Genomic DNA, 23,182 nt, shown 5'->3' with positions numbered 1-23,182 from the left:
CTGCCTGGTCGTGCTGATAGGTCTTGTTTGACGGCGCTATTAAACTTTATGGAAGGGCCCGGCTTATCAGATACTTGTTTAAAGCCTGCTGTTCTTATCTAAAGAAAATTAAATCACCGACTCGCCTAACTCCAAGTGGCCGTTCGTTGGTTTGTTGATCTGTTGCTTCTCATTTTTGTGACGAGAGCTCCTAGTGAATGTTTCATGTGATTGACGAAACTGAATACCTCAATATCGTATCCAATGAGACGTTCTGAGACGGGACAGTGTACAAGACGCAGTACTTGTTACTATTAAACTCATCTAGCAAATGGTTCTGTTCGTAAAACTGTAGAACTTGGGTAGCTGTATATGAGCAATAATCGACTGGTAATCAAAAGGTGGCCAATTCGATAATGAGAAAAGACATTAGCTGTTTAAATTATTGGAATTGGACGCAGCTGTCCTTGATCATGGGGCTTTATGGTCATGGCTTAGAAAACAACTGATCAGAGTTAGTCACAGGCTACACCGGTTTTCACACAGGTCACCTCATATTACTGTATAGTATCATTGAGTATACATAGTATATTACACTCATATTCAAGTTAAAATACACCACGTTGTGTTTCTGTTTCATATAACGATGACAACACGTGGAATCATAATCATTTCGATTGTTCAATTTTGCGTATTGCAGTAATATTCTTCTTTTTGCATTAGCATTCGATTAGTAAACAACCGTGAACTGTAATTACTGTATTTGTATGTCCGACAGAACATAGCTAGTTATACTCACCATTTATACTATAGCAACATTTTGTCAGTTTTTTTCATGTCTGTGCAACTTGGACGCTTTATTTCAATAAATCAACTTATGGTGTACCACTCTATTGTTGTGTTTACAGTGAAAGGTTACATTTTAAGATTGTCAAGATGTGTTGTATGAGATCGCCTCTTGTGCTCTCTGCAGGAATAGAATAGATCAAATCTGCTGAATCGTCATTCTTACGAAAACTAAACCCATTGAAAGAGTAGGCCTATGCCATACAAAAAAAAACATTAGAACTCTACTGTACTGCAGGAAAAATAAATGAAATGAGGTCACTTGGTACAACACATGGCCTTATCAATCCCTTTGAATGTTATTTGAACTGTTCCCCGGCCTGTGTGAGGTTGGGTGTCCGGAAAGATGGGGACGAGGAAACTTAGGGACACGGAAACTTGGGGACAAATCGGGTTTTGAGCCGAGGGGGAGGCAATCGGAGGCTGACTAAGCTCTGAGAACGACTCTTTAAATCGACTCGTTCTTTATTTTTATTGTACCTAGGTCTAGTCGTAACTACGACTTGTATTTATATCTAGTTCTATCTCCCCTTACATTTTTCACCTTGTTTAAATGGTTACTTTTGTAGAGCTTAGGGACAACAGATTTAGTACATTGAAGTGTTTTTGTAGGGTTATTTTATTAATCACGGAGTAAACTCGAATTGTAAATGATTATTCAAGCATACATTTTTAAATAAAAAATACACTTGAATATTTCTAAAACAGTAGCTTCAACTTCGTGAGGATGTTATAGCCTCCAATTTATGTTATACGACCGTGAACATAGACGAATTTCTCTCGTTTGTATTACAACAATAATACAATATAATTCAGGAACAACCCGTGACTAACTATTACTGAGAAAGATTAAAGAAATACCTGTTGTAAAATGTAGTCGTAGGCATCTGGTACAAAGTATTCCACCTTTTGTTTAATCTAAGCAAACCCATTAACATTCAGTACTTGGAAAGGTAATGGAAATATGAGTGAACAGAATACAGCGATGTCCCGTTAATCCCCTCGCACGTTTCTCCGAATCGACTACATTTGCAATTTCTTAAATTTTCCTTTCAAACAGGCCAATTATTGGGGTGTCAGGTCACTCGGGTCAGTTAACTTTTGTGTAGTTGCGAGAGTGTGATTGGCCTCCAATTCCCAACCTAAATATTGTTTTGGTTTTACGTGGCAATCGCAAAAGAGGAACTCTAAGGATCAGCTGTTGATAAAACTATTTTTTTTTGTGAACTCTTAAAAGTGGTAGTAATTTAGGCCTAATTTATTCCTTCTTCGTCAGTATATACTGATTGAAATATTTATATAAAAAAATATCCAAACACTGATTTGTATGATATTGGACACGTTTTCTTTAATTCTTTACTGCAAACGTCACTTACCAAATACCAATAATGTGACGATATAATATTTCGTCTGAAAACAAATGCCGATCTGTTTAGAAACGTGTTCTTCCTACAAACTTGCACTTGTATCTTTAAGTTATAAGTTATTCACAATCAGTGACGTGTTTTGGAATCGCTTCCAGGACAATTAATTTAGTGACAAATTTTACACGTTCGTTATCGGTACAGGTTTTTGAAAAAAAAAAGTATTTATGGTTCAAAGTACCAGTACAATCGGTACATAACTAACTCATGTCATAGACTCGCGGGCAAGAATAACTCTTAGTAGGGTCAAAGGAATCCGAATCAGTGTGAATCAATAGTACTAAGTCTTAACAAAGTAATACATTTTGATAAATTTTTGGTCAATTGACAATAACTTGTTAATCTAAATAAGGTGAACTAATGATCTCAGGATGAAACTATCAAATTAATTTAACCAGCAACAATTATATTTTAAGATAAAAAAACATCGAACAGTAGGCCTACATTTAAAACATTGTTTATGCCAAAACCATGAGTAACAACGAATTCTGTTAGTTGGCAGCCTAACATGCAAGGTATGATGTTGGATAAGGCAAAAGGATGTAGGCATATAGTTATAACGCCAAGAATAGGAATAATCTTCTTACCGTATGTCTTTCGCTGTGCGATCCGGTAGTGCCGCGAGGCGCGAAACTAAATTAAAATACCCCCGCCGCAGCTAACCTGCAAACTAAGCTAATTTCCATTTACCCGGCTTGAGTTCTACTAAAATATTCCATGAAAATTGTCAGATTTATTTCCTATTTAATTAACATTAATTTTAGTAAGTACTTAGGTTTGCTGCTACGGAGTATTTGCTACACTTTTATGTATAACGTCGTCGCCGTATGACTTATAACAACACCATCAACGTTACAGCTTCTTTGGCATAGTTATATTTATTTTACAATTTACTGTTTGTGAATATGACCGTAGACAGTTTTGTATGTGTACGCAAGAGTTACGAGACATCCGTTAATATATTAAGGTGATTATTAAAATAACTACAAACTGACAAATCAGTTGTAGTCTAGGTATTCCGTATTTCATTTACTATGTGATTTACTGTCTATCAGTGATATAGTCAGTAGATAGATTTCGTGGGAACTAGATAATGACAGGATTATGCCAGGTTGCTTCATCCTCAAAATTGAAAAAAAAATCAAACTAATTATCGCTATTCCAACGCATTATGTGCTTAAACAAATAACATTTGAAACGATTATTTTGTTGTTTAAGAGTTCCTTCCTAATAAACAGTATCATCGCATTTTAGGCTACTTAAAATACTTCTTATTTTTTTTAGGTTTACTGTTTGGAAATATTCAAATTATGATTTTGAAGTCAATCCCGTTACTGTAGCTCTCTGTGAATTGAAACAGGAGAACGATTCGTTCTAAAAGAGTCGTTTCAGAGCCTAGTTCAGCTAATCTCTCCCTCCCCCCGGTCGAACCCCTATTTGGCCCTAACTTTCCGTGTCCCTAACTTTCCTTGTCCCCATCTTTCCTAAACTCGTGAGGTTGTTGTAGCGGCCCGGACCCAGAGGGGTAGATTGTAGCCGAGGGTAGCGAATATCACGGGAGGGTAGATGTAAGGGCGCCATCGCGGCCATATGTCGACCCACGTGAGCCAAGCAAAAAATACAACAACAAAACAGAAAAACGCTTTGTTTCTGTTCCTATGTGCATAAATTACAATCAATGTTTTCAAAGAAACATGCTTCGCGAGTCAATGCCAAAGACGAATCAATTGTCACGGAACTGAGGGGAAACGAACATTCTTGGTACGTTGTGCACTGTTATTGTGTGCTTTTGGCACACTGGAAACAACATTGACATGTTGATGTAGATAGCACAACGCGTGGCTTATAGGCCCATTGGAAACGGATACCGTACTGATTTAATGATCTATTTACTCCCTCTATGGATAAATCCTTTGAGGATTCGTGAGTGGGTGTTTGCAATTTGAAATGTATGATTTTGCGGCATAATTAAGTGAAATATGTTTCTACTTTTTTAGTCCATTCATTTGGCATAGTTACAAAGTTAGTGGCCAAGCTGTGCAGTATCAAGTACAGTGACATATTCATGGAAGTCCTATAGTGTATTGTTTAAACCCTCTTCACAAATTGGAGGAATTTATTTGAAAACAAAACCTACAAACATAAAATACCCCAAAACATGTTGATGTTAAAATTGTCAAACCCACGGACGAATGCACTTAAAAACAATAACAGTGGCAAGTATCATTGTCAACAATTTCAAGTTGACCAGGGTCCGGCCAAGCACGCGATCATAAATACTGATGCATGCAAATCATAGGGTTCACAGCCTAGCTTATAGCGGCCAGCCAACATTTTCTGCCCGGGTAGTAGTATGGGTTGGATACGCTGGGTGAGAGTAGGTACGCTTCTATAGGCCTACGCTTCTTCTAAAGGGTCATCTATGTTTAGACCTTTTACCTCGTTGGGGTTGGAGGTCTAATCAACAACCTCGACTTCTCCTTATGAACTTTCCAAAAACACGATTCGATTAAAACTATGAAAAATCCGTCCGAGTAATATCATGGGTTAGATTCGCTAAGCAAGAGTAGATAAGCTAGGGCCATCTGGGATGGTTAAGTTCGTCTACCTGGTTAATGGTTTGATCACATGACTCCCGACTTCTCCAGAAATTCCAAAAGTTCGACTCGACTCCAACTACTAAATGGCAACTGTAGTACAACACAGTTCGAATTTCCCACTCGAAGAACACAAACACGCCAAACAAAGACACGACGATGTTGGACTGACAACTGAGTACTGTACTGACTGACGACGACGACACTCACTGAATGTGAATTGTGAACATTGAACAGCGGGTGTGAGCGGGGAGATATACCCCTCTGTCCCCTCCACTCCACTTACCACTTCCCCTCCGCCGCCGCCGCGCCGCTGACATAACAAACATTCTCACCTCCACCTACCTAGAGCAGACGACACTCACGACAGTACACCAGTCACCAGTCTGAAGACTGAGCAAACTTGTATCGAAAAAGTATTATTAGATCTGAGATCTAGGAGAACTAGGATATGTTTGAGAAACAATGAATTGTCTCCATTTGGTAGATTAAATTAGCCTACACAAGCACGAAAACTCGTAGTAGGCATATGTAAGAGATGGATTTGGTGCGAATACTGTAAATGTCTATTGCACTATTGGCCATCCATAAATAATACAGTCGAAAAGATGTGATACTGTAGATCTGGGATGTAAAGTAACATGTCATTTTATATCCAGATATATATTGAGTGAACACGAAATCTTAGCACCATCTTGAAGCAAAAAGATTATGTTATGGACTAGGAAAACCCCATCAGTCAATCTGATTGCTTGTGAAGTCAACTAAGTAATAAATAAGTATATTTGTGATAAGAAATCAAAAACGTTCGTTGTCTTTTACAAAGGTAATTCATAAATAAAACTTTATACACATGACAAATGAAACTGCATTTTTGTAGCCTAGGGCCTACGAATAAAACTTCCAAGAATAAGTAAAATGACATCCACCCAGCAAGATATAAATAAGACAATATATTAGCTTACAACTCTTTGGAGCAATATTGAACGCCAACGCGAAACGCGATGGCCTGAATGTCAACAATCAACAAAAACTTCACCATTCGCAACTCACGAATTTGTTCATAACTTACGCCTATGTCACTGGGTCTTTTGGAATGTGCTATGAAAATTAGATTTCATATTATTGGTGAATAAGTGTAAAATAATTAAATACTACAAGTTTAAATGCAACTTAAAGGGCAACTACTATCCGGATGTTCCAAGAATCTACATTTATTTATTTCTACAATGTTTAATATATAGGTCGAATAGGACACAATTAGTTCAATCCTCTAGATATCATTGCAGTGTTTCTTACACTCATCAAACGTAGTAATTCGTATCCCTCCTTTTATTTCAGATTACGAAACACTTACAATCAGACCACTTAACACACTCACTTGAGTCCGCAAGTGTTCCGAAACCCCAAATTTGCCAAAAACAAAAAGCCAATCAAGGTTTGAGTGTGGGGAGGAAGGGAAGACATTCAAGATGGCGGCTCACGCGAGCTACGAGCTACGCGCCCCGGCAGCAAAATGCGTTCCCTGTGCTAATGCTAAACACCTACAGGAACAGAGTACCAGAGTGCGCAGCTGAATAAAACATAAATAAACGTAACAATCCACTCGGCACCAAGGGTATTGTATCGATAAACTCATAACTACCACTTATTCGATAGTGATAAGTAATCGTAGGACTAGTTTGATGAAACACCCTACTATGTTAAACAAAATGTGGATTAGTCGTAGCCTTAACGATAGACAGGCGTAGATGAACGATATACTGAACGCACCTCTACAGTAATTGCTGAGACTCAACACAAAACTTGAGAAACCACTTCACAACCAAATGTGATTTTTAATGATTGTAGCCATGTGATGTTCATACATCGACCCTATCGACAGTGACTAGTGGTTGTAACGTCACGATAGGTAACTATATACTGAACGTATACGTAGATAGTTGTAGCTATTCAATACTGTACAAATCTTGAGATACCACTTCATAATCAAAAGTGATTATATTATGTTCATACATGTATGGTGAGGCAGCCTTTCTATAGATAAGAGTAGATAAACGATATACAGGACTTATACGTCGGCAGTGATGGCTGTTCAATACTGACTATTATAGAGACTATTCAACTATTATAGAGACGCATATTGACTATTCAATACTGTACAAATCTTGAGATACCACTTCATAACCAAAAGTGATAATTAATTACTAAAATGTTGCTCGAATTCGAGCAATTGCAAAGTATTACAGGCGTTATATATATTTTAAAACAAATAACAGTCACAATTTCCGATGACTTTAAAGTGTCAACTCAAAGATGTAATCAAATAACTCCAGTTATCAAAACTGGAAACGAACTCACTGGGAAAACGAACGCTCACTCCACTCCTGTTATCGAAACTGAAAACGAATTCACTCTGAAATTGAATGCTCTTGTGTATATCATGTGTGTTTACTACGAACGGCTGTAATTAATACAAATTATTCATCTGTTTAAGTAAACAGAATCTTTTCCTTATAAGAATAACATTGGGATTTTGATGGCCTGTGGGGCAAATCCCGAGGACTTTTATTACAGGAATTGGTGAAAGGGGGCATCTACAAAAAAAAAACTTCATTTTGACACATCACTTGTAAAAATCCGTCCATTGTCAACAGAGGAGTAGTGTTTCGTAGAAATCGCCTTCACGTATTATATATAAGGATGGTAGCCATATGATGTTCATACATCCATGATGACCCCAATACCATATGGTCACAGCCATATGGTGTAGTGATGTAGTGGTCGTAGACTTTCGATAAATATTAAAGAGTATATAAAATATATATGAAGATATACCAGTATACGACGGCAGTGATGACTATTCAACACAATTCTTGAGATACCACTAATAACCGATAGTTTTGGTGATTGCAGGCAGGCTTACAAAGTTATAACTACAACAATAGTAAATCATGACTGATAACCATCAAACATGCGGATACGAATGTCACATTTGAACGGAAAGAATCAGACCCGACAAAATTTGATCAATATATATCAAGAACAAGTTTACTTTCCCTTCTTTGCAGATCTTTTCCATTCAAGACCAGCAACCACAACTTTTAACTCTGCATCTACTTCTATCATCTACTTGGCGATAGTCACATCCTGCACCCTGCAGATTGAAGGTACGCTCGATCACTCTATGACTGTGTTTAATTGAAGAAGAGTGCTGCAGCGGTGGGAGGAGGGAGAGAGTAATCTCTATTATCATATTCTCCATGTCATTGAACCTAGCGCGGCCTCGGCATGTAAACGCTACGCTAAACGCACTGTTGTAGCCACTACACTACACGTGTCTGTACAGTGTACAGCATTGACTGCGTGACCTACTAATCTGGTACACACTGTGCTGCTGAGAAACAACCGACATTTGACAAAAATCTACATTCAATTACGATTCATTAGGCTTATGCGAAAGGAATGTTGACGTTGAGTGAAACACGTTGTACTCGTCTCATAATTACCTAATGACGCAAACAAAATCTTTCAACATTCTCGGAATGTGAAGAGATGCTGAGCGAATCTCCATTTGCCTCAATTGATTTCCACCCAAATGTTTCCTTAAAAATGTTACATCAATTCAATTTTTTAATAAAATTTATGTTTTGTTTTTAAAGTATAATGTTTTGAGGGTCTTGCCGAAACATTTAACCAGATGGTACATCAATCTTATTTAAAGCGCCTACATGCCATTGACGATGTTGTTTCCATTGATCAGCTCCAGAGGGGATGACGACCCCTATGACTCATCGCTCACCCCAGTGGCCGAGTTACAACCCTTCCCCCAGCACGCAGCACGCGCGTCAGTGTTTCATGTCACCGACTTGTTTGTTTCAATCAACGTCACGAGCGTGTGCTACGAGAAAAGAGCATCGGAGATAGTGATCTGCATGCTTAAATACTGACTGTTGGGGAGGATAAGACGAAATTGATTGGTTTTGAAAACTCGTATCTGCCATCGGCTCAACATACAGAGGTTTTAACCGTACTTAGTAGTAATCAGGTATCTCGGTTAGTTTCAAAGTAAAACCCAAGAACAGTTCAAATACAGTGCATTTAACTTGATTTGTACATTCTGCAAACTTCAAAGCCGCTTTTAGATTTGGGTTTTTTTATTAGAATACAACTATCGAAGACTACTACAATATAATTATCATCACTTGGTGCCTAGGTACAGGTACAAGTAGGAACAACGCGACTGTATGCAGGGTGATCACTCGGCACGACGATGGATGACTACTACAGTATAATTGTCATCACTTGGTGCCCAGGTACATAGTGGTTTGTATTCATTGGTACAGGTACAGGTAGGAACAACGCGGCTGTAGGCAGGGTGATCACTCGGCACGACGATGGACGAGGACGACGCTCTGTCACGCTTTCTCTATAACACGCGACACAAAGAGACACGGCTGGATATGGCTGTTGGTGAAGACAGAAGAGTTACTTGTTGTGACGATGTTGAAAGACGCCAATTGATGGTTAAAGAAACAAAGCTTTAAATCTAAAGATAAGTTTACGTTTTTGATAAATACTTGCATAGGGCCTATACGGTTTTATGGGCACCATTGCTATTTAAAATCATATAAAAGTACTGCATATAATTACAAGGTAAATCTGACAAAACCCCACAAATTTATAGACTTTAAGTTACCTAGAATCAAATCTGTCACTTTACCATTGAAATAAAAAAAATACCAGCAAGGTTATTTACACACACAGAAAAAACATGCCAAGGAGGGTGTGGAAGATCGTAAAATTGTTTGGTTTTCTTACGCAATTAAAAATTACAAGACTCGCAAAGCACACTTAGTTATCTACCATTCAACCCAATTTAAACATTTTCCTGATAACACAATTCTCTCACTTATCTCAAAGTGGAGTGTTTAAAAAATATTTCAGCAATCACTTATCCTAAATTCGGCGAACCCCCAAACTGTCACGTCAAAATCAAACACTCTAAACGAGCCACAATCTACAATATCTACATGTCATTTCCGCTATGGAAAGGAATCAGTCAATTAGAACCATCAACATTGCTCAAACGGGACGAGCGATAAATATATCTCGGCCTTGACCGGCAAAACTAACTGGAATAGGGACTAGCGAGATTGGAGGCGGACGAGGAAAATACATAACACGTGATAAAGGATGACACAGGCAGTGGGTGGGGGAAGGGGTTGATCACGTGAAACGCGACGGAGCAGTGTTGCCACATGTAGGGATTTCATCCGGGTTTCGGGGATTTAAACGTTTTCAAGGACCTTTTCGTGTAGTTAGATTTTATGGTATTTCAGAGATTTTACCTTGAGGTTACACATGTTTTTGGGAAATATGGTGAGCTGATGTTGCAAAAGTGGGTATTTTACAAGAATAATAATATGGGGTTTCGGTACTTGCAGGGATTTATTCGGGTAGTTTGATAGGTTTTACAGGGTTGTCCGACTTGGACAGGTGTGCTATTTTGTAGTCACCTACCTAACACTACCTTCAAGTCAAATTATTGAAAAAATCAAGGAATACGAACATAAATTGCACGCTATGAATCAACCCCTTTATGTAAAAAGTTATATGTATCCTTTATTTCCTGTAATACAATGAAGTTAAGTAATACGGCCCAATTTAGTTTCTAAATTAAATTATAGGTGTGAAATAATTTTTAAGCCATTTTCAAAGAACCAACCAGTATGCTCTTTTGCATAATGACCCCGTTGCAAGGCACAGGTATAGTTTCTAGTCTAATATATCATCGACTGACTTCGATTATCTACCATGAAAACATTAATGTACCTCGTTGATATTTACTAAAAATCGCCTTGCATGAAGTTATAGGTTATTTACCTAACTATTATCACGAATTGGGCTGTATTTTTCGTATCCCCAAGACTACTTAAAACAGAAAAGGTTGATAGTAGTGTCTGAACGTGAATATACTCAATATTTAATTTCGCTTTAATAAACCATTAACAAATATGTAAAATGTACTTCCTAAACTGTCTGTGTTAGGAAAAAAAGTATTGGACTATAAACCGATGTTTAAGTATAGGAATGGTATATTTATTACACAGCTATAGGTAGAATAGGGATATTAAGCAATCTCATCATGGATACGGGGTTGGCAGCACTGGGCGGGGGAGAGAAATGATACTGTGGCAGGGCAGATGAAATTAAAACACAATACAATGTGGGTTTTAAACTGAAATTATTATATTTTAATTTGAATGTTTTATAGAAATTGATAGGGTCTATAAATGTGTTACTATGAAAAATAAAATTAAGTTAATCCAGCGCAGATGTTACTTTCACGGCGGCAAAATCGATAAAAGGGCGTGAGAGGGAAACGGCGCGGCGCGGCGGCTAGGCGTAAAACACAATACAATGTGGGTTTTAAACTGAAATTATTATATTTTAATTTGAATGTTTTATAGAAATTGATAGGGTCTATAAATGTGTTACTATGAAAAATAAAATTAAGTTAATCCAGCGCAGATGTTACTTTCACGGCGGCAAAATCGATAAAAGGGCGTGAGAGGGAAACGGCGCGGCGCGGCGGCTAGGCGTACCCTCGTACTAGCAAATAATTAATTCACACAGTCAAGACTGGAATATCCTCACGGAAGCAGCAAAATAGTTGCAAAGTGGTTTCAACTACTGTATAACTGTGTCAATTAAACAGTATGTCTAATTCTATATAATGTATTTTGTAACCCCAAACATTTGATATGGTTACCGGGGATAATTAACAGCTACGCCCCTTATATATTACAGAGTCGGATAAGGGCGGTCGTCAAAAACCCCAGTTTTCTTAGAGGATGCGAAAGGCTGTTTTATAGACCGTTTCTAACTCTTGTTTACAAAAAAACAATGAGTTACTATAATATTGGGTCCTTTAACCCGCAACCAAACTTACAATACTTACTGCTTTTATAAATCATTAGAAATGAAAATTGAAAACTCTGAATTTATTTGGACAGGTAAATCAGCACTTTCATACACGGATGCAGGATAAAAGCATACCATTGAAACACTTTGTACCGATTTCGCAAACTTGTTGGCTCATACCATCCTGGGTAGCCTGAGAAAAAGTCCTGAGAAAAAGATCCTGAGAAAAGTCAGTAGCTTTTTGATGGTTCGAAACTGGACCCAGCTGTTCCTGATCATTGGGCTTTAAATAAATGATCCTGGCTAATGAAACAGCTGATCTTAGTCAGTAACAAAGTTACACAGATCATCTCACACCATTCTACACTCATCCTTCACTCATATTTGGGTTAAAATACACACCTAAGTGGCGTCCCCATCTTAATGATTGATAATTGATACGAGCGATATTGTCGTCGCGCAGTTGCCGTCGAGATAGCGTCCGAAAAAGTCAATGCCATACGTGACGACAAATGCGTCGTGTTGATGCCGTCCCGCAAACGCCGGGTGCATGTCATAAGTAGCGTTTTCCGGATGTATTTGCCGTTGCGGCACTTTAATTTCAAGATGGACACCATCCTCATCCAGAAGGTTGTAAGCTGTATTATCGGATAAAGAGAGTATTGTCATTGACTATTTAATTGCCTGTTACTATAATCACTCGACTTAACGTCGTACAGAAAATTCTATTTTTCAACTGTATAGATACATTTTTCTGTGTCAAACGATGAACGCTCCAAAAAGGTCTTCCAGTTGTTCTGCCAGTAGTCTAGCGGCAATGGCAAATGCGTACGGCTTGACGCTAGAGCTCCATATGACAGGGTCCTCCCGTCACTAGCACCGTCTGAGCGTATCCATGCTCTTCGATCGGGGAGGGGTGGATTAAAAAATAATCTTGGATTCAAACTCAGGAATGTCCGCATGCAACTGTTTATCACAACTTCTGGGGTCCCTTTTCCCTACAAATCAAATTCTGACGACGATGTAAAATTCAAACAAAACAAAATAATTATAAACCGACTTAAACGGTTAATTGGTGTCCCAAATGTCCAGGTAACACCATAGAGTCGCAGCATGGCGGATCAAAGATATGGAACGTGGTAACGAGAGGAAAGTGACATCATTAACATTCCTGTAACTACTGTAGATAGACATTACCTGGGGGGTCAGTGGGTTGTTGACCGTCGTCTCCCGGGCCAGACTGCTTCTGACTATTTCTGAACCCCGACATTTGGTCCGTCTATAGTCTTTCTCTCCTGCGGTGTAACATTGTCTCATAACTGTTGCATTATCTGCAATTGGCTATTATCTGGTGTATATTTGGTACAGGAAATGTATACAGTTCTGTAAATATATCTACAAGGAAGATCAGTTAAGTAATCAAATCCATCAAACCAAATCAGGTAGTGAGTGATAGAATGCCAGCCAAATTCAGTGAAGTCTATCCTCAGGCTTAAGTAATGTAAGTGGAAGTGTTAGTCAAACGAAGTGGGGATCATCGATACAGCCAAAGTTAATGTTAGGATTAGTCATACTGCATTACAGTGAGAGTAAGTGGAGATATGTTTTAATTCGGGGGGGATAAAGGGGGCATTCGTATTTCAGGTACTGTAAGTATGTGGAGTTATCACGATTTTAAATTAGTTTTTAGGTTATTATAATACGTATCAAAATTGAGTAGTTTAGATTGATAGGCTATTGGTCAGAATTTATTATGTATCTGATGTTTGCAGGTATAGTAATGGCGTAATATATTGTTGGAATATAGGTTATGATGTATAGTTTAATATTGGGTGGGTTTGGGGAGTTATGTTATGATTTAGTTTAACATTGAGTTACATTTTGGTTACATAATGTACCCGTGTTATGTAAAAACTAATTATACGCAGATTCATACCAAAACTCCCACACGAATACAACTATTGAACAAAAAATTGTATTTTCTATAAATATGTGTAAACAACATCTAAACACCCTCAATCCTCTATAAGGCTTTAACTGCATATTATGTCACATTATATAAAATTGTGACCCAATTTGTTCTTCCCAAACCCATCAACGTCATAAACGAAGCCATTACTCGCACGTCAAAACGTAGAGGGCAATAAATGTGGTAATTATTCACATAACACCTTCCGATCGCCCCGAGCTCTGACCCACACACCTGCATACCACCACACACCTGCAACACACACAAACACATCGCATGCAAAACAATGCGACCCGCATGGCTGTGGATCACAAGACTGTGTGGAGTGGAGTGTAAATTAGCGATAATGAGTGTGGGGACCGGTTTCTTGTCGGACATTGGAACTTTAACCTCGACAACGGTGCCCGCCGCGCCGCTCTACACATTATACTGTATACACTGTTCAAGGTCGTGCGACACAGTATACATTCAGTGTATAGTCAATGGCAGTACACGTCTCCAGTCGCCGCACCAACTGCACTACAACTTTGATATTATCATTTGAGAATGCATGTTCAGCTGTTTCATTCATTGGCCAGGATTATTTGTTTAAAGCCCAATGATCAGGAGGACACTTGGGTCCAGTTTCGAACCATCAAAAAGCTACCGACTTTTCTCATGATACGGCAACCCTGTTGATTGGCGAGCACTATACTATAGCTAAGTAAATAATGTGTACTCAGCTGTCCAGCCACGTTGACCAATCGTCTACAACCTACGTGTGTCATTCTGTTTAGTACATTTGGTTAACAATTCATTTATTTTCCTTGAATTAGAATTGCGAATGAATATTTCAATTAGTAAAACGTATGAAACACGTTTCACCTTGTGCTGTACAGTGTATGGTGTTGACTCACGTGTGTATGTGTTGTATTGTGTGTACTTTATATAGATTCATCTTAAAAATAGAAGGCCTCGAGTAGTATGCCTACTGCTTTAGTCTATGGCATAACAGAAACTGTTCGTTTTTAGATTTTTAGATTATTCATACGGATATATCTGCTGCAAAGTAATTTAAATCCAAATCTTTAAAAATGGTAATGACTTAATTCAAGTCAATGAAGAAGACAGCGTCCGTATCATTCACATTGACGAAAGCCGACAAAGGTAAGATAACTACAAGACCATGACGAGGCTCGCTTTCCTTCCTTGCCTTGAACCTCGTCGCCCACGGGTCCCCGGTATTGGGTGTTCTGGGGTCGACCGGTCGCCGGAAGTGGGCGCGGGGGCCGCGACGCAGACAAGAATTTCGCATTGGGCTACAACGATCAATCGATTCGCCGATACTTCTGACAAAAACTACAATCACTCTTCCTGGCAAACCATTGCCACGACCACGAGCACGAGCTGATAGGATAACAGAATACTACACAATCTAATAACTTCCTAGGACTCTAGCGAATGGCTTTCAATGGACGAGTTGCTCATACTGAGAAGCACCTTTTTGCCTGCGAGGTTTTTCATTTGTGTTATCTATATGTGTGTATTCTAGCCGACGATGTAAAGAACTACTAGCTTATTAGGCATCTGAACCACAGGATCACACCATGATCATAGCCGTTGGTAGCTGATGGGAGTTTAGCCCATACCTCCAGCAAAGAAGTCCCGCCATCTAACAATGTTCATAACATTTCTAAATAAAACTCTTGTAATTTTTAATCAAAACGTGAATTTTTAAATTGTATAATGTGTTGAAAAAATTGCAATGCTGTCGAGCCAAGGACGAGGAATAAGTAATTCGAAAGCAAAACAAAATCTATATAGGCTAAGCCAGTGAATATGGCACAAAACAAAATCATGTAATACACTTCTTTCGGTAAAATTTAAAACTTTTACTTTGGCATAAATCCCAAATTTTTTCTACCAACATTCCTTATGACTATAGTTTGTTTTGTTCCCAATTGAGGTATATCAATTCGTATTTTTTGTTCCCTAATTTCAGGCCTAACTTAACCCAACATTACTGGTGGTAACCTAAGTTGTAAGTTACCTAATAAAACCTATAGTTTGTTTATAATAAGTTGAAAACAAATATAACACTACTATTTCAAATATGATAAAAAGATTTATTTCTTATGTAATTTTTTTTAAACTAAATGTGAATAATTAAATGAAAGGATAAAAAAAAATATTTTTGTGTTGTTTTAGTATTGAAATTAACCATTCATATTTCTTGTTCACTAGTCAAAATCAAGGTTATTATTATTCCATGATGAAGATATACAACATAATCACACGAATTCATCACTCAACTGCGGGTTTCCAGTGCGTTTTGCCGCTCCTAGACTTCAACCGGTGCGAAATAAGCTAGTATTTACCGCGTGAAAAATCGCCCGTGTGGCCATAGCCTAGAGGTATATTTTTTAAAACAACCAAACCGATATCTCAAATAAATAATAAAGAGAAAATATTCAGGGTCGACAGAATGTTTTCCGCTTCGGTCACACTGTGGTCCACCACCTGTGAGGTGTGTTATCTCCAGAGTTTGAGCGAGATATCAGTGTTGTGTTAACATTGTAATAGTCCTCTTATCACCAACTTCACAACCGCAGCCATAGCCCCTAGGCCGCACTATGCAAAACAAGACATCATTCCTCCAGGTGACCACAAGACGTAAGATACGGTTTCGTAAACATCTGTCACCTTGACAACAATGAGTAATTGACATCGCACGACAGAAATATAATTAAATTCCATGTACGTTACGTATACTGTGGAAGTTACATGATTATAAATAATAATGGACATTTATGTCTTAATTAATTCTTGTGCCTCGGTTTTCATCTGACAATGTCACCACAGATTCTTCTAAAACTTATTTGTCCATAATTTTTCCCAAAACCAAAGTGTGTGTTGGATATTGGGAATACAGATTTTACACAGATAACTGTTTCACGAAGTTAAAATACACTAAGACAAAAGCAGTGTCCTCTACACTAGCAAACATTGTTGAAATTTGCAAACACAGAGCGATGCCTCAACAGAACGCTGAACTGTTATTAATTTCGTAAATGCAAAAGGTGTGTTATTTTTTTCAATTTTTTACTAGTGAGTGTTGTCTTTACAGAAGATAAATTACTTATAATTCCACTTCGTTGTGAATATAGTACAGTGTGTAGGCTTGTAAAATAGATAGGCTTCGAAGGAAAAGAAAGATAATATATTTTACGACATCTCCTGAGTAGTCCATTGAGCCACCAGAGTATACCGGATTTCCCCCGTACATTCTGTGGCCGGAGGTGGAGGTATGCGGCGCCGGAAGGAGGCGGACCTCCCATTAGTGGCCGAGCTGTCAAATTGCAGCTCAGGCTTATGATACAGGCTATGATACACGCGCGACGCCACAACGCCGTGCCGCCGCGCCGCTACAGACTTGCAAAGCTCAAGTGTTGATGACGTCAAACGATATATAGTGATACTGTAGAACAAACCATAAGGCTCTTCATACTGCCCCCAGTACACTCTCGACGAGTAATTCTCGCGAGAGCTTATGCGAGGCAACCGTGAACACTCTCGCTTTGTCTCGCAGTCGAAATGGAGGTAAACTTCGATGTGGAAGTAGAACTCGCCACACTCGTGCAGTCTCGGGCCCTTTTACTCATGTCAAAAAACCTACACCAGACAGAGCACCGGCGACGCGAGGCGAGGCGACCAGAGTCAAGGCGAGAGAAGACGAGCGCACCGAGTACACTCTTGTGCCCCCAGTACACTCTCGCCAAGACGTTCGCCAAGGCACCTCGCCGAGGCGCTCGCCGAGTAATTCGGGCGAGAGCTTATGCGAGGTAACCGTGTACACTCTCGCTTTGTCTCGCAGTCGAAATGGAGGCAAACTTCGATGTGGAAGTAGCAACATTAACCTTGTTTTGTGCATATGCTTATTTTAATTATGTTTACGCGTATCACAAGAAAAGTCAGCAAGCCATGGACCAGAAGGAGATGGTAAATGAAGGCATACCCCTAAAAGTACCCATTAATGATTCTTTCTTTTTCTTCCATTCGGTTACTGGACGGTTAAGTTTTACGCCCAAACGGAACCAAGCATCTATTAGTTTACGTTTGTCCTTGTGGTGTACGTGTTATGGGTCCCACAATAACGACTCACCATGTTAGGCTTCTAAAAAGTCAAGAGCTGTGACATTTGACCAATACATGTTTACTTTTAACGCAAAATGCAAGCACAAACTAACCTCGCATAGCTGAACTAACCACGAGACAAGGCGAGAGTGAACTGGGGCGCCTTGCGCTCGCCACTCGCTCAGTCTCGGGTCCTTTGACTCGTGTCAAAAAACCGACTCCAGATGGAGCGCCGGCGAGCACGAGGCGAGGCGAGGCGAGGCGACCCGAGTCAAGGCGAGAGAAGACGAGCGCATCGAGTACACTCTCGCACTCGCCAACGCTCGCCTTACCTCGGCGAGAGTGTACTGGGGGCATTGCACTCGCCAACGCTCGCCTTGACTCGGCGAGGTGTACTGGGGGCATACAAATCGAGCCTGCCAAGTGCAAGGGGTGAAAATGTCGGACCATCTCAGTGGCAAGGAACAACCCAACTACGTACAACGGCTGTGGAATACATATAATCTTCTAAGTGCAAAGAGACAACCAGTTGTATGGATAAGAGGTACAGGTTATAGTTTATGGAACATGCCAAGTGCACAGCTACAATGGACAAGGCATATGGTTCAGGGTGTGTCCAAGCTGCGACCATCGATGTGGAGTGGATAGACTATATTACTACATCGATGGCTGCGGCAGCCGTAGAACGGTATATTATATAGCATCTACCAAGTGCAAATCTAACATGACCTTAGAAAGGATAGCACCAACAAAGTGCAAAACTACCAAGAACTTAGGAAGGATAGCACCAACCAAGTGCAAAGCTACCAAGAACTTAGGAAGGATAAGATCAACCAAGTGCAAAGCTACCAAGAACTTAGAAAGGATAAGATCAACCAAGTGCAAAGCTACCAAGAACTTAGGAAGGATAAGATCAACCAAGTGCAAAGCTACCAAGAACTTAGAAAGGATACGACCAACCAAGTGCAAAGCTACGAAAGAACATGGTCTAGCCATCTGGTGCTATACTGTCCCCCCCCGCGGCTTCACAGCTGTCAGCTTGTAAACAATGTACAATTACAGTGTAATACGTAATTCACTGACACTGGACCCCCAACTTGGACAGCTCACAGCTCGCCTACTGATGCTAATGTACGCTAATGTGATCCGTGTGCAAATCATCGCGTTAGGAACATTATTACCATGTAGAAAATGCGTACCTAAATAAAACACAGACACGTTCGAGTGTTGGATAGCACGGGAGGGCAATCGGGAGATAAGCATCGAGGAAATATCGTGCACCACAACTTCATCAAATATAACATTTGGCTTCTGTAAACTCTATAGTCCCCAGTATGCAGAGGATTAGTAACTCAAGCTAATTGCCATCGGCTAACCATGGAACATTGGTAAGTTTTGCTCAAAGTCTTCATCCATCTTAGAGTAAGTAAGGTTTGAATAAGTAATAAAGAAAGACAAATTACAACAAAACCTCAAAGAACGACGTTCATTTTCCACAAAAAGGAACACCCATACCAATATCTTCTCGATGTGGATTCAAAATGGCTTTTTTAATTCACCCTTTACTTGATTTTGAAATGAATATTGAGTGCAAACAGGAGAATCCACTATAAACGACTAACAAATTTGTGTTCATTGCGTCAACTCTTAACGAAAAGGTGGTTTGGGATCTTTGACTCAGGGTAACAAAATCTTTGCAAATTATTTATTCGCTTCAAAGTACTTGCGGTTCCATGCCAGTAAAGAAGAGAGCTTAGGCCTATAACAAATTGAAGTATCCACATTTGATGACGTAATTTCTAAACTACCGAAAAGAATGAGGATGAGGTTCGGTGTTAACACTTTCGGTTCCCTAATCCCTACAATCAGACAGTTTATCCAAAGTGATCACAGTCGACTGACAATGACAGAGAAGATCTGTTATCGTTATCAGCCCCACTAGGTCGGTGTACGGCCTTCAACCACACCGTTGCCACTGCGTCGTGCTATTGAACTAATGGCACTGGCCGCCGCCGCCACAACCTTGGCAATGCGAATTTGGCAACGGCTCTGTGCCGACCTACCTCAACAGCACGTTCACCTCTCTATCGCTCTCATGCAGCCCGCCACTGCCATCTCTCGCTCTCTCTCACTCTCGTTTATACCTCTGTTGTGATTGCACAACCGTGACCCGCTGTCCGCTGTTGTGTTGTTGTGATGATAACAGCACTCTGACTGTGACAAGTGCAGCAAGATAACACTCCTTCACACATTGATAATCCTTTGCTGAGGCTGAGGACAATTTCTTATAGATTAGCTAAGGACTTAGGGCGAGTTTCCATCCGATATGAAAGTTGGACGTATTCTTGTTGTTCTTTATTACTGCTATTTCATCAACTTGAAACTACAGTACATATTTTAACCTAAGTCCCCGATATATTTATACAAAGCCACTACATAACAAAAGCAGCTTGTAACATCAAGATTTTTAAATCGATATTGCCCTATTGCCCAAATCGTCAGAAAAGTAAACATGTTTAGTTCAACTTGCACAGCTATTGCGAAATGTGATCTATGACAAGGTATGTTAGATACAACTATAGTAAACAACTAAAATTTCACGAAACGAAAGTTTGATACAAGCTCTGCACATGTAAAGAAATGTGGTAAAATGGTTGGCGTTAGTTAACGTGGGCCGAACATAGATTGTTTGCCAGCTCTTCGACAATGCATTCGGGTTATTTACAGATATTGTATCTTCTTAAATAAACTACAGATGTCACTGTCTTCTCTGGCCAAAATGAATAACGTTTTTGAGTTCTCATTTTATCCATCCGCTTCACACTCCAATTTTGTAATTGCGATAAAACACTTTACCTATTTTATGTCCATTTAAACTTCACTACTTTAATTGCAATGTAATCATTAATAATTTTCAACCATTTTACTACACTCATAATTCTTAAGGTTTATTGCCCATAAATGTAATCGCCCCGGTCTTTTAACAAGGAGTGTAGTTTTACGGGCACTTCGCCATACTTTACAGGCCTACGATCGCTAGAAACGTATTCAGTTTCACACTTACTTTTATGGCAGAAATCTACATTACACTATGGCATTTAAACGTTAGAATTTAGAACAAAGGTGTTGGATATAAAATGAGTAGACGAAAAGGAATTCCAAACCTGGATTTTGAAGTGGTGCAAACGTTTCACTGAGTATACATTGTTTTTGTTCAACATTAGGCTATAGCGATTTGCACTTAAATTAATCAATCAATCTCTTTTGAACAACCACTAAGTTTTTTCATGTTTAAAATACGTTATAATTATCTAAAGATTATCTACGTTATAATATGTTATAATTATCTAATTATCTACGTTTAGGGTTACGTTAGGCTAGGTTTGGTTAAGTCATTAACACTTCAGTTGTGTATAGTTAAAATTACTCGTATGATGGCAGTCTCTTTACTTCAGCCTCCTTATCTTCCCAAAACCCTCACTGAGTTACTGTTTCTGCCGTTCTACCGTCTGACTCCCACCACTAGACGAAAGAACAAATTTAATTATAAAATTAAAAGTGTGCACACTGTTCATTATTTGATTGCCATGTTGCTGGTATAGATGCGTATCTCTAGAGAACAATGAAGGCGTAAACACGCACGGGAGTGGCTGAGCGGTGTCACTGACCAGCGCAACACGGACGCGGGCCGGATGTGAGCGGCAGCCGCCGGAACTGCACTTCTGCGGTAATTGCCAACCAACACATGACTTGAGCCGACGATGCGTGTTCAGCCGATGAGTTCTTGGCAAGAATCGAGTATTTGGATATTCGTTTGGTTGGGTCGTTTCGTTTAGGTTTCCACAGAACGATTAGGGTTATGTTTTGTCGGCTTGAGTTACTAGGGCGATTGAGATCGGTTCAGTTTCAGTTGGTTCAAGTTTGATAAGGTTAGCTAACATTGATAAAACATTTAAAGTGATAAAGTTATGATCCCTGCCTGTGTTGGTTGAGGTGAGGTAAGTTCTGCACTTTGCGATTACACCTAAGTACCGTTTGGTTGGTTTGGGTTGGGTAAGATTTGGGAAAAGTTCAGAGGGCAATCCCACAAATAATAAACACGGGTTAAAGTTGTGTACATAATAGATCAAGTGAATGTTTTTGTTTAGCTAGGTCGCATTTTAGGTTATTTTTTACTTGGTTTGGGTTTGTTATTAATCAATCAATTATCAATGACAAGGTTCTGTAGTCGACAACAGCAAAATACAACACGACAAGCGCCATACGTAATCAATCTTCACATTTGTATGTTACTGTAACATCCAAGTCAATGGGTATATCCACTACACCAGCTAGTGTAACAATCTTGTAGTAAAACTTAACACGTTAGTACAGTTTACACAGTAGTGCTGGTGTTAGTATTCACGACATTCAGCGTTGTCGATGGTAGGTGAGATATCGCGAAAGTGACTCCTCGGACCAGATTTATTTGTTTACGCGGAGGCTGAGGACGCGGCGTTGGTCGTGGTCAATGACCAAATAACAAGCCTTCCCTCGACCAGACAAAGACTACGCCATCTGCCCAGTGTGAGGGAGACGAGCAATTCTGTTATACCGTCTCATACTGCAACAATGGTTGGATGATGCTCGCCTTCAATCCGCAGGTTGATGGTTCGATTCCAAGCTGAGACAAGTCTGGGGATGAAATTTGGCCTATCCAACAAAGGGTCGGTGATAGTAAAGAATTAGACCCAAAAACTGCCAATGGCGTAAACAGTCACGAAACATGTAATAGAATAAATAAATTTAAAGAAGAAATGCAGAGTAGGAAAAGTTATGTGTAGTTCCAACAACATTTCCTAAAATAATAGTTCTATCACCAGGACATTATTTCCTACAAGTACAAGGAGCCTACAACAGGCAAGCTTACAAGGCAAGGCTGTATAGGGGGACATTTATACGGCTCAAAAGTAAAGGCACTGTAATAACATCGCATTTGTACCAGCGTCGTGCATTCCTTTGACAGATAATCTTCGATAACATAAAAACTATTTGTTAAATCTTCATTTTAAACAAAATATTGTATTATTTTTCCATACACCTACAAATATTACGAAACACTAAAATATATGTCCTTACATAAATCAAGAGATGTAAATTTCAAGTAAACTCATGTCATTGTCCGCATTAACCCTCTCCCCTTCCAAAACTCAATTTCTAACCAATCAAGATATAAATAAGTGAATCTGTGCGATACACGGCCACAGCGACGGTGATTGCTGTGTATGTATGTGGTGGTAAGGGGGGGGGGGGGGTTACACACACACATGCAAGACTCCCGCTAATTG

General features: G+C 39.3%; 1 protein-coding gene across 2 annotated transcripts in view; it reads right to left on the bottom strand.

Moving 5' to 3' along the window:
• LOC128988383 (zinc finger protein jing-like) overlaps positions 1-23,182 on the bottom strand; it is a 100,161-nt gene that overhangs the window by 33,329 nt on the left and 43,650 nt on the right. The window contains exon 1 of one of the 2 annotated variants that reach the window (XM_054409628.1): positions 4,858-5,016. The exons of the other annotated variant lie outside the window; for it this stretch is intronic. The gene's annotated coding sequence lies outside the window, so the exon portion shown is untranslated. Of the gene's footprint in view, positions 1-4,857; positions 5,017-23,182 lie in introns of those variants that run through there. 2 annotated transcript variants of the gene reach the window in all.

This window comes from Macrosteles quadrilineatus, unplaced genomic scaffold, assembly GCF_028750875.1.
Source record: "Macrosteles quadrilineatus isolate MER2022 unplaced genomic scaffold, UCM_ALF_1.0 Scaffold_3__2_contigs__length_128488019, whole genome shotgun sequence".
Taxonomy (NCBI): domain Eukaryota; kingdom Metazoa; phylum Arthropoda; class Insecta; order Hemiptera; family Cicadellidae; genus Macrosteles; species Macrosteles quadrilineatus.
The sequence above is the reverse complement of the archived record's forward strand: the minus strand, read 5'-3'. Positions and strand labels throughout refer to the sequence as shown.